The sequence below is a fragment of the Hesperophylax consimilis genome, chromosome 1 (assembly GCF_061612785.1).
Source record: "Hesperophylax consimilis isolate HC1 chromosome 1, BYU_Hcon_1.0, whole genome shotgun sequence".
NCBI classification, from domain to species: domain Eukaryota; kingdom Metazoa; phylum Arthropoda; class Insecta; order Trichoptera; family Limnephilidae; genus Hesperophylax; species Hesperophylax consimilis.
This window is the reverse complement of record NC_142836.1, coordinates 918,243-931,707: the sequence shown is the minus strand read 5'-3', so window position 1 is coordinate 931,707 and position 13,465 is coordinate 918,243.

Sequence of the window (13,465 nt, the reverse complement as noted above, 5' to 3'; positions counted from 1 at the left end):
TAAAAAGCAATTTTGTTGGGAAAGTAGAGTTTTTTTTAAGTATTACTTTTATAATAATTTTTTGCGAGACTTTTACTGAGTTTAGGTTGTTTTTATAAGATCCTCCCCAACTTAAACTTTAATATACTATTATTTAATTTTAAATATGTCAAACCACAAAGTGATTGCTTTCTACAATAATATAATTTTTTTTTTTCGTTTGTAAAATTTACAAAAAAACATCGATTATTTCTTCGCTGCTGCACTGTGAGTTGCATAAACAGATTCACCATGGCAATGTCTAAAAAAGAACTACCCACTATCGGATCGCCAGCCACATATTGACAACGTGTGCTTTAGATTTAAAACAAGTTGTCATGTTAGCAATATTTAGGCTACGTTGTTCGAGCAGGGCATTAGAACAAGAAACCGCTCACTGTTATAAATGATGCTTTTTAGTTTCATAGCCCAATGACATCATTATCTGCATTTTGGCATGGCGTGGGTGCGAACATGGATAGGTTTACCAAGGTTTGTGATTTAATTTCCGCTCTGATTCTATTAAACCTACAACATATCGAAAACAAGAACTGACCCAGTTGGTCTTTACGTGAGCTTCCTTACAAGACAGTATGGGTAGGTGTCAATGAACCACGATTTTGGACCTGTGTCGAATAGAGATGACGAAGAGTGGTGATGGTGATACCAGCTAAAAGACCAATGTTTGGAGTGTAATGGTATTTCAAACATAATGAAGATTATCTGATAGAGCAGTTCTTGAAATTAGATTACATTTTTTGGTAAAAAAAAGTTTTCAAAGAAAAACGCACCGGTGAAATGTGACTAAATTGCGCATTAAATATTATTTTTTCTAATTATTCATATTGAGGTTTAAAGGTAGAGTGAACCATACTCAAAGTATGGCTCTTGTGGATGTGTTTTTTAAACAGATCTACAGTTTTATTCTGAGATTGATGTGATTTCGTACACTTGACCTTCAAATAAGAGGAAGGTCAATACCTACAAGATGTTTCAAAAAACCAACCCCATCCCCTTTTCTCTCCCCTTAAAGCAGAATTTTAATACTTCTTCATAAAATTTTGCACACTTAACCTTCAAAATAATAGGAAAATGACTATCTACTTATTTGAAAAAAATCGAATCGAACCCGGGCAACGCCGGGGACTTCAGCTAGTTAAATATAAAAATCACGTGTGAAGTATACAAGTTGAGGATTATCATTGCGTGGCGGATGAGCCATACATATAAATCCTACCAAAGACTGAATTACAATTCAGACAGGACAATCTATTTGACACTGCGTCTATTGCCCATAAATCTTGCGTCTATTTGCGACTGACTACACGATGAATCTGTAAAATTCTGAGACGGATGTGTTTTTCCTTATAGATCCTCTTCTTCGCAGACTATTAATGAATTTGAAATATAAAATAAATGTTGTATCGTTGGAGTTCCTAGAGTAACTGGGAAACAAAGGACAGCGGGTTGAAAGCGTCGCGTCGGCGGGTTCCACAAGTGGAAACATATGCCGCCAGCCACCACCATCACCTACCACCGCGGCTTCACGTTTCATGCCCAGTGACTCAGACGGCTCGGCTGTGTGATCTACTGTGAACTGAATCAGGCCCATCCAATTATAACAGAGTAACTCGCCATTCATAAAAAGATACCACTTTGTCCACCAAATAATAATGAAACATGCCATGCAAAAACGACTTTGTTACTCTGATCCCTTAATTAAACCTGTTTCGATCGTTTAGTGATCTCGACAAGATCAGACTTAATGGTTCGGCGTAACCGCATCAACAAATCCACTTATTTAGACCTTCAGTAAGCGGAGGCGAGGTATTTTCAGATGCAGAAGATTGCACGAAGGTGTGTTTTGTACATTTGGATGAGTGTGTATGTAGTTTGCCGACCTCACCTGGCCGGCAGTGGCCTATAACGGTCGGGCGGGAATCAGCTCGCGGTCGGTCGGGCAAACGCTTCTTGCATAAGTATGTAATACCATTTCGACGAACAACTGTTACAATATTGTTATTTCATTTTTATTCACAGATCTCGTTTCGTTACACAATTGAAATAATTTAATCCCCAGATTGTGGCCAGACAATCAATGCATTAACAATAACAAAATTCTTTAATCTCTCAATTTCAAAAGCTTAATAATTTATCGATCACGATTGATTAGGATAGCGATAGGATCGGAGAGCCGTAGATCTTTTGAAAGTGGCACCCAGAGGGAATCGCCTTCAACAAGCATAATGACCAGGATAAAGATGATATTATTTTGTAGTTGAAAATACAATTCATCTAACCACCCGATATCCCACAAACATTCAGCTTTTCACTCCATGATACATCGATTGATTACCGTACCATTAAACAAAAACAATTTTAACAAGGAATTATCTATAATTAAACAAATTGCTGTAAATAACGGGTATGAGACAAAACTAGTAGACAATATTCTTATTTAAAAAATTGAAACAAATAGCTTCAAATAAATTTCTTTTCAATAAATCTAATAATAATATGAATATTAATCACCAATTCCAGTGGAGTAGAGTACTGTATACAAATAACTTTTCTTCTTTAAGTGTAAAAAAATTCCCTCCAGAAATAAAGCCCGCTTTTTATACTAATAATAACTTAGGTAAATACTTAATTGACACTAAAGATATTGATGATAAACTTAGCCACTCGGGCATATATAAACTTAATTGTAATGATTGTTCTGCTTTTTATATCGGAAAAACGGCCCGGAACGTAAACATATGAATAAAAGAACACCTGAGGTGTTTAAATAATAATGCTTTTTCAGAATTCGCGAATCATCTACTAGAACCTAACCATTCATTTGATAAAACTCTGGGACTACAATATTACATAAAAATGGAATTGTTATTAGGTTAAACAATTTAGAAACCCTCGAAATTAAAAAAGCCGTCAGTAATAAATCAAATTATTATTATGACCCGCACTCGTGGCTGATCAAAGTATTAAATATGTATAAAATTAACCCAATTATTATTAGCTTTTTGGAAAATATTACGTCCTTTTGGAATACCAATTTACTTATCAATTTAAAAGGTAAGAAAATAGTAATACCGGGCATCTCAATTAAAAGAGGGATTTTTCAAGGAGACTCATTGAGTCCTCTTTGGTTTTGCTTAGCATTGAATCCTCTATCTAAAATTTTAATTAAAGCAAATTTGGAATAAAAATTAAGGGTAATGCAAAGGAGGATGGTACAATTTCGCATTTATTATTAATGGTAGATTTAAAATTATTTTCGAATTCTGAACGAAATTTAAAGAAAATGATCGAGGTAGTTAAAAACTTTTCAGATGATATCAAAATGACTTTTGGTTTAGATAAATGTAGAACGATCCATATAGAGAAAGTCAAAATTGTAGATGGGGACGAGAGTATATTTAGAAATTTCCAAATTACTAGTATGAAAAGGGATGAGGTTTATAAGTATTTAGGATACCCAGAATCAAGTAGATTAGACCATACTAGTATTAAAAATGATATTAGGATTAAATTTCAAACTAGGATCAGGAAAATTTTAAAATGCAATCTATCTGCTAAAAATTTAGTAAAAGCAATAAATACTTGGGCAATACCTCTATTAACGTACTCAATTGGCATAATTAAATGGTCTAATACAGATTTAGAAAACTTAGAAAGATTAATTAGAACTACGCTAACAAAGTTTAATTGCCATCATCCAAATTCAGCTATAGAACGAGTTAATTAACCTAGAAATTTAGGAGGTAGAGGTATAGTCAAAATAACTTCTTTGAAACATAATCAGGTGGAAATGCTAAGAACTTTTTTCCATAGGAAAGCTCATAGCTCAGAAATGCACAAAATAATTTGCAAGGCAGATAGAAATATTACACCTCTAAATTTATACGATGAGAATGCCAACATTTTTATAAATCCCAACCAGGAATTATTAGATTCCTGGTCAAATAAAATTTTACACGCAAAACACTTCAATTTTCTCAACCAAACGTATGTTGACAAATTTTCGTCAAACATATGGTTGAGTATTGGAGAGTTGAGCGCAGAAATAGAAGGATTTATGCTTGCCATTCAGGATAGAGTCATTAATTATTAATAATTAATACTAAAAATTATAGAAAGCATATAATCAAAGATATAAATCAAAAAGATGATTTATGTAGAAAATGTTTGGCTTTTCCGGAAACTATAGAACATATTATATCGGGATGTTCTATATTAGCATCGTCCGAGTATACATTTAGGCACAATCAAGTTTTAAAAATAATTCACCAAAATTTGGTAATTAAACATAACTTGATTGACTGTTGTAATATAGTAGGTACCATATTATGAATACGAACCAAATTCATTTTTAGAAAACGAATTTTATAAAATATATTATGATAAAACTATACTAACAGACCGAACGATTAGTCATAATAGACCCGATATAGTTTTACATGAAAAAATAAAAAAAAATAACTTATATCATTGATGTCGCTATTCCAAATTCCCGTAACATTCAAAAATCTGTTAATGAAAAAATAAGAAAATACACAGATTTAGGAAACGAAATAAAAAGAATTTGGCATTCTCAGACTATAAAAATACTACCATTCGTTATTTCGGCTACTGGCATTATACCTAGCTCTCTCATTAAAAATTTAGGCGTATTAGATCTATCAAAAAATTTATATATTAAGTTGCAAAAGTCGGTCATTTTGAATATATGTAGGATAACGAAAGATTTTTTAAATATTTATGTTGAGGGATCAGTAGGATTTATAGGCCCTGTTAGAAGTTCTACCGAGCCGAACCATCTGATATGAAAATATCTGGAGTCGGTGATTTTTTTTTCCCATTTGATCTCTGGTGAGTTGACGTGTTGTTGTTCTTGTATTTATTTTACTTTTATAATGCACTCGCATAGTGTTAATTGACTAGCTGATCATTTGTGGAAAAGTGAGTGGAAGGGTTTAGTTTTTCCTATGGGGAAGATTTAACACGGACAACAAAATCGGAAGCATAAAAAATCAACAATCAAATCAATTTAGCTGATAGTCCAATATTTAATTTATTCCGTTAACCTCTGATAAAACTGTTTCCTCCCTTCCCCCTTCCTTCCTACCCATCCTGTAATCAGTCTACATCCTTTCTCGTTCTAGCACTAATAAGGTGTCTGCTCTTTTATTTCTATCTCTTTTACTCGTGTATTTTATTTCTATCTCTTTCACTCATTGTTTTATTTTCTTCTATATATATGTGTCTGTATGAAAATAACTTTAGTTGATATAATAAGCCATGATGAAGCTTGAGCTAAGCGAAACCTGGTTGGCTGTTAATATTAATTCAAAATAAAAGTGGTGTTTTACAAAGTGTATTTTTCCATTTAATATATAATGTCACATCACAAAGTGTTTGCTTCCTTCGATAAAACTTATTTTGTAGTTGGATTAGTTAAGGCGGCAGGGTTAATTATGGGTACCATTTATTGGATAATCAACACTATGCCACTGGTCACCCAAAATGTTCACTGTTTAGTGACTTGGCAGGGATGGCAGGATTACCGGGTTGGTGGGGTGAGGTTAATATCTAGGTCAGGTCTCGACGGTGAACGTGTCTGCCCACTACATAAACATCCAAGGATGTCTATGGCTCACCAGCTACATGGCAGACCGGATAGAGAGAGATCGGTTGAGGAAGACCCTTTTCACTTCTACAGCTGGACCCTCTTGACCCATCGCCTGCCCCGCAGTGTGAGGGATAGATTCATAAGTTCGTCACTTCTGGACCTACCCACTACCCACCCCTCTTAACCCTTTTCTTCTCCGAACTTCCTCTCCTTCCTTTCCATAAGAAGACCATCCACACATCATCCCAAAATATGACACAGGCCCTGAGGAAAATCAATTCCCCTGGGCCTGTGTGGAGTTAATGTTATTGCAATTTGATAGTTGGTATGACCGAACTGAATGCATAATGTGGGTCAAGTTACGTATTTTAGTAAAATAAAATTACTTTATCTTTCCGCACGATTTCCGGTTATTAGAAACTGTAATTAGATGAGCAAGCAATGTTTTGATGAAACAGTCATCCAAGTTTGTATTATTAAAGCAGGAAGTGCCATTAAATCTACCGCATAAGTTTTAACTAAAATAATGTGATAATGCGATTTTACGAACAATAATAAGCTGTAATTACAACTAAAATGGATTTAAATTGAATGCACGCCACAACATCCGTAAACATTGGTTTGAGAAAAAAACACGCACTGATATAGCACATTATACCGGCCTGGTTCAAAACACATCTCCGTGGACTTTTTTAATGAACTGTCGTGTCACCAAACACCGTTATATTTACTGACTTATTAGATTGCTTCGGATGCCGTCAATGGGTTAGTGCTCCAAATCACAAAGCAGGTGGAACTTTGTCCTTGCACAAAATACAATCAACATAGCTCCAGAAATCTTTTCCAAGTTTTTTCTCGACAAAATAGAGTGAATACGCTCCCTAACAATTGCGTCCGTCCCAGAACCATCTTTTACTGAATGCAATAGCGAAAACGTAAGTAAGAAAGTTACTACTTACCTCACCAAACAAGCCGTGAGGAAATCGAAGAAGTGATGAAATCGCTCCCTTTCTAGTTCACATTTTCAATTGGTCAGTTAGCCTGAGTGAATTCCTAAAATCCCTTAAATCAGCTGTCGTAACTCCATTATTAAAAAAAACTGCAAATGGACGCTGAAGATCTTCCAAATTATTATTATTACTATTATTTGATGTCAATAAACGTACTTACCTCAATATTATTGCCAATAATAAGCCAATTTTTAAACTCAATTTTTATGTATTTTTTGTAGGAGTTGAATGCTGGAAAAATGGTTTGTGGATATTGTTCGTGTAAATATTTTCGTTATAATCTTTTTTTTATCAGATTTTTTCCGGTACTTTTTTCTGGTTCTATCATTTTTTGTTTTTTTTACTTACCATATGTACAGATCCTAAATTTAAAAATAGCAGTACCAAAGATATATAGAATGTAAAAAAAGCACACCACTATAGTTTCATCAAATATTACAAAATATTGATGATTGATGACTACATTAATGTGATGATAAAAATAAACCTTTTTTGCTTTGTATAGACTTGACTTCGAACTTATTTACTAAGTAGGTACCTACATAGTGTGGAGATAATAATAATGATAAAATAGGTTTTTTTATGTCTGTTATTATATTTTGTTAGTGTAGTAATAACGTGTAAATCGATTTTTCACGATCGAAGTGACATTTTATTATCTTTACAAACACAAACTGGCGATAATATGTCACGCAAACAATTCTCGCAAAATAACAAGTATTTGAACTCTTTGAGTGTTTTTTCTCTCTTTATTAAGAAAAAAGAAACATTCAACCAGTACTAATTTATTCTCAACAGGAATGAGGAGTGAGCGGATCTGTTTTTTTTTTAAATACAACTCGGTGGATAGACTCGTTGTCGATGACAATGCATTCTATTTACTTTTGGTGACAATCACGCATACACACGTATGGACATATACGAGAATTGAGTATATGTATAAGTAGTATCGATATTGGATAACAATACAGCAGTTAACACACAAAATAAATATCGGTCCTAACCAATCGGAGTTTGGCTTAGTTGTTAACGCGGTTGACCCCAGACCCTGGGGAGGAAACTTTAATCCTCAGTCAAACCAACAAAAATGTATAATTTTTTTAAATACATATATTAATAAAAATATATTATTAAATTATAAAATATTTTATCTGAAGAGCAAAAAGGTTGTCGCAGAAAACATATGGGATGTAAAGAACAATTAGTTATTTATTCTGTAATTCTAAAACAGATTCTAACTCGAAAGCGTAATTTACATACTTGCTATATAGACTACCAAAAGGCTTTCCTTTCGATAGTGTCCCGCACTCGTGGCTGATCAAAGTATTAAATATGTATAAAATTAACCCAATTATTATTAGCTTTTTGGAAAATATTACATCCTTTTGGAATACCAATTTACTTATCAATTTAAAAGGTAAGAAAATAGTAATACCGGGCATCTCAATTAAAAGAGGGATTTTTCAAGGAGACTCATTGAGTCCTCTTTGGTTTTGCTTAGCATTGAATCCTCTATCTAAAATTTTAATTAAAGCAAATTTGGAATAAAAATTAAGGGTAATGCAAAGGAGGATGGTACAATTTCGCATTTATTATTAATGGTAGATTTAAAATTATTTTCGAATTCTGAACGAAATTTAGAGAAAATGATCAAGGTAGTCAAAAACTTTTCAGATGATATCAAAATGACTTTTAGTTTATATAAATTTAGAACGATCCATATAGAGAAAGGCAAAATCTGCAAAAAAGGCAGAAATTTATAAATTATATGAAAATTGTATAAAAAGGGATGAGGTTTATAAATATTTAGGATACCCGTACTCAAATAATGAGTACGTTAATAGAGGGCAATACCTCTATTAACGTACTCATTTGGCAAAATTAAATGGTCCAATACAGATTTAGAAAACTTAGAACGATTAATTGAATGCAAGAATTGAAAGAGGTGGGATTGGGCGCGAATTCGAGTAATCATAAAGTATGTTGCCTGTTGTATGCTGATGATGCGGTGCTGATTGCTAATAGTATGGATGATCTGCAGTCTCTCGTGTCTAGGATGAACGAAGTATGCGTGAAGAATGAGTTAATGATGAATGTAAGTAAGTCTAAAGTAATGGTGTTTGAAAGAGAAAGTACGAAAACAGTGTGCAATATAGCTGTGAATGAGGAATACTTGGAGCAGGTGGATGAATTTGTGTATTTAGGAAGCATGTTTACGAGAGATGGGAAGGCTGACAGAGATATTGAAAGAAGGGTAAATGCAGGTAACTCCATTAATGGAGGACTGAACGCAGTTGGCGCTAACAAAAAATTGTTCAAAGAAGCGAAGTTAGCAGTCCACAATGGAGTGCTGGTACCTACCCTGATGTATGGAAGTGAGGCATGGAACTGGCAAAGAAAGGATGAAAGTAGATTGAATGCTGTTGAAATGAGATCCCTGAGGCGTATGTGTGGTAAAACCATGTATGATCGTGTGAGGAATGTGGATATCCGCAAAGAGTGCAAGGCTGATGTAAGCGTAATGAGTAAGATCAAGAAAGGGACGCTTAGATGGTTAGGGCATGTAGAGCGAATGAGCGAAGAAAGGAGTGTAAGGAGAATATACGATGCAAATGTGAATGGTAGCAGAAGTCGGGGACGCCCGAGGAAGACATGGCACGACCAAGTGAATCAGATACTTGAGTCGGGCCATGTCAAGAGTCAGAACAATAGAAGAGTATGTATGAGACGATGTATGAATGTGAATGAGGCAAGGAGTGTGTGCCAAGACCGAGTTATTTGGCGGTCCGTCCTCTCTGCCTACCCCTGCGGGGAAACGGCGTGATGGTTAGTTAGTTAGTTAGTTAGAACGATTAATTATAACTACCTTACAAAGTTTAATTGCCATCATCCAAATTCAGCTTTAGAACGAACTAATTTACCTAGAAATTTAGGTAAAGTCAAAACAACTTCTTTGAAACATAATCAGGTAGGCTAGGAACTTTTTTCCATAGGAAAGCTCATAGCTCAGAAATGCACAAAATAATTTGCAAGGCAGATAGATACATTACACCTTTAAATTTATACGGCAAGGATGACAACATTTTTATAAATCCCAACCAGGAATTATTAGATTCTTGGTCAAATAAAATTTTACACGCAAAACACTTCAATTATCTCAACCAAAAGTATGTTGACAAACTTTCGTCAGACAAATGATTGAGTATTGGAGAGTTGAGCGCAGAAATAGAAGGATTTATGCTTGTCATTCAGGATAGAGTCATTAATACTAAAAATTATAGGAAGCATATAATCAAAGATACAAATCAAATTGATGATTTATGTAGAAAATGTTTGGCTTTTCCGGAAACTATAGAACATATTGTATCGGGATGTTCTATATTAGCGCCGTCCAAGTATACATTTAGGCATAATCAAGTTTTAAAAATAATTCACCAAATAAAGTAATTAAGCATAACTTGATTGACTGCCGTAATATAGTACCATATTATTAAAACGAACCAAATTCATTTTTTAAAAAGGAATTTTATAAAATATATTATGAAAAAAAAACTATTCTAACAGACCGAACGATTAGTCATAATAGACCCGATATAGTTTTACTACCGAGCCGAACCCTCTGATATGAAAATATCTTATAGAGTAGGTGAATTATTTTACCATTTGATCTCTGGTGATTTGACGTGTTGTTCTTTTATTGGTTGTATTTATAATGTTTATATAATGCACTTGCATAATGTGGATTGACTAGATGATCATTTGTGGAAAAGTGTGTGGAAGGGTTTAGTTTTTCCTGTGGGGAAGATTTAACCCGGACATAAAGTCGGAAATATTAAAAAAAACATTTATCAATAAAAAAATATTATTAACAACTTAGTTTTTTGTGGTTTAATTTTAAAATTCATTTATTTGAATTTCACTTTTGTTTTCAGTAATGATTGCGAGTCTTGGATGCAGAAATTAACTTTCCGACATCCGATCGAGAAAAAAATCTGAAACAGACGGACAGATAGACCCCTTGTCGATGACAATGCATTCTATCAACTTTTGGTGTAAGAACATCTGTTCCGACTTCCTCATAACATAGATTGTTATGAAATTTGACAAATCTTTCGTTGTAGACCCCTTTTTAACAGGAAAACGAATAATTATACCAGTTTTTTAATAAATTGACAATATTTCAAATCAGTAAGTTTTCTCCGTGTACTGAATATATTGCGCTGAATACTGTACGATTATTATGATTACTCGGACTTCCATCAAAACCTGACGCAGGATATACATATTCTATTTCCCTTCCCAATATCAAATCACCTGATATATTACTCGGCCTACCATCAAAACCTAACGCAGGATATAACTATAATATATGGGATATAATTTTAACAATGGTACTTTTTGTACCAAACAGCGTCTTCCTTTATACATCATGTACACACACACGGTCATATATGCATTTCTCTGAAATCGGATGACATTACAGCGGAAAAAATGTCGGTCCTATCCGATCGACATTTGGCGAGGTTGTTAGCTCGGTTGACCCCAGTTCCAGGGAAGGAAGGTACAATCCTTAGTCAAAATGATTTTTTTAAAATATATATTTTAAAATACATTTCCAAATGACGTATTATAGTAAAAAACAGGTTGATTTGGTACTTTTGCTATGTGCTATACAAGTGGATAGATAAGATGAGGTCAGTATTATTAAGAATAGGTACAAGACGCAACGTCTACGTTTTCGTTCTTTCTGTTTCTTCCTTGAGTGAAATTATTTTAACTTTTCCAAATTAATTAATAATTTTATATTTTCGAAATGTGTATTTTTAAAGTTTTCGACAGATATTGTGATTTTTACAAAATTTACTAACTGCAGTCATTCGAAAGGTATTTTTCTATTTCAATTAATGAAAAATTGACTATGTTTGTTTTTGAAAGGCAATGATCTCGATACAAATATTTTCAGCTTCACAAATCATACAATTATAATTCCCCTTGTTTTTTTAGGTCTGCGCTAGAATTATTATATTATTTGTCTTCCAATAAGTGTAGTCTAATGATGACATTATAAAAGTGACCGTCGTTAAAGATAGTTATATATATGTAGATACTAGTACTAGCTCGGCCACTGTATAGCGCGATAGAACCTATCCTCACTCTCTTCATCTTTAGGTGGAACGTAGGACGTAGTACATTTATAAAAATGTGAATAATATTCATTTATTGCCGCTGTTGAATATAATAATAAATGCACAACACTTGCTGGTCGCTGGCGGTTCTATAAATAATCCACCTTGAGATTTCAAAACGATTGTCTGTAAATCATTTTGATGACTTCTCCATACAATCTGCAACGTGCTTGGTTCAAAGTCAAATCCTAATTCATATTTGTAAACAAATAGAAGTTATTTAATTATCAGGAAGGCAATGGTAACGTTGAAATGCAGGTACATTAAATAAATTAGACAAAATTTTATAGTACCTATACTATACAGGGTGTCCGGGGGTAAAGTGCACAAACTTCGGGAGGTGATTTTACATGATTGTACAATAAAAGGGTTGAATAACTTTTTTTCGAAATTTCACCTTTTTAAGGTAGTTTTCAGGTATAAAAATTGAATTGTTTGCATTAAAAAATATTTTTTTTAGGGAAAAATCAACGGATTTCCAAAAATCTTATTTTTCTTTTTTTACTTCTCCCATTAGTTAGATTACCTCTGGAGATTTGTGCACTTTCCCCCGGACATCCTGTTTAAAATACATATTCATAATAAAAAATAAAAAATAGTATTTTTGTAGTAAAATAGTATTAATATAGTACAGGATGCGGCAAAGACGGATAGATATAATTTGAAGGCTATTTAAAAAAAAAAACGCCACAACTTACAGAAATAGGGTTTATTTTATTTTATTCGGTACATAATGCCGTTTTATGCATCAAGTGCTGAAGATGACATCAGAAAGATAATGGCCCCAGCAGAGATATATTGATGAAGGCGATTTCTAAAGTTTTCGTAAGTATAGCGGCGATTTCCTCCCGAATTCGATCTTTGATTTCTTCTAAGACCGAGGTTTAAAAATATTTTATTTCAGGCAGCCCCACAGGAAGAAGTCGCAAATTGCAGCCGGAAGGCGAAGACCCGATATTGTCCAGACCAAACCATGGTAACGACTGAAAACGGCACGACCTTCCCGAGACAATGAGACTCCTCCCAGGTTCCTACCCCCACCACATGGGATGTACCTGTTCTTCAAAACTACACTGTCCATTTTACTGCACCCTGTATTTGGTGATTATTACAATACCCGCAGACCCGTAAAAAATCAAAGTGTATTTTTAAAAAGTATATCTAAATGTGTGTGTGTTTTTTAAAAATTTATAACGGCTAAGAATCGAACCCCGATCAACTGTTTGAAAGGCAACTATGCACATTACCTAGCAGTCATAAGAACCGCGGCATAAAATCATTGTATGTACCGAAAATAAGATTTATGTATTTTTCAATGTTGCGTACACCACAACCGAAATTATATTGTACATCTGAAAACTCAGACACTTCACTTTTTTAATCGTATTACCAATAATATGAAAATATTCTTAATAAATTAGCAATACTAATGTTTGTCCATGTAAGAAGTGTGGTTGAGAAGTAAAATAATATTGTTTAGGTCCGTTGTGGTCAGGATATCGGATGGAGGCTGTGAGCAGTGAGTAGTATGAGCAGAGATTGCCTTCACACGAAGCCGAGCGTGATTGGAGGCAAGGTCGCAACAGCCTTAGCGAAAAGCATTGTTCACTTTTTTTACG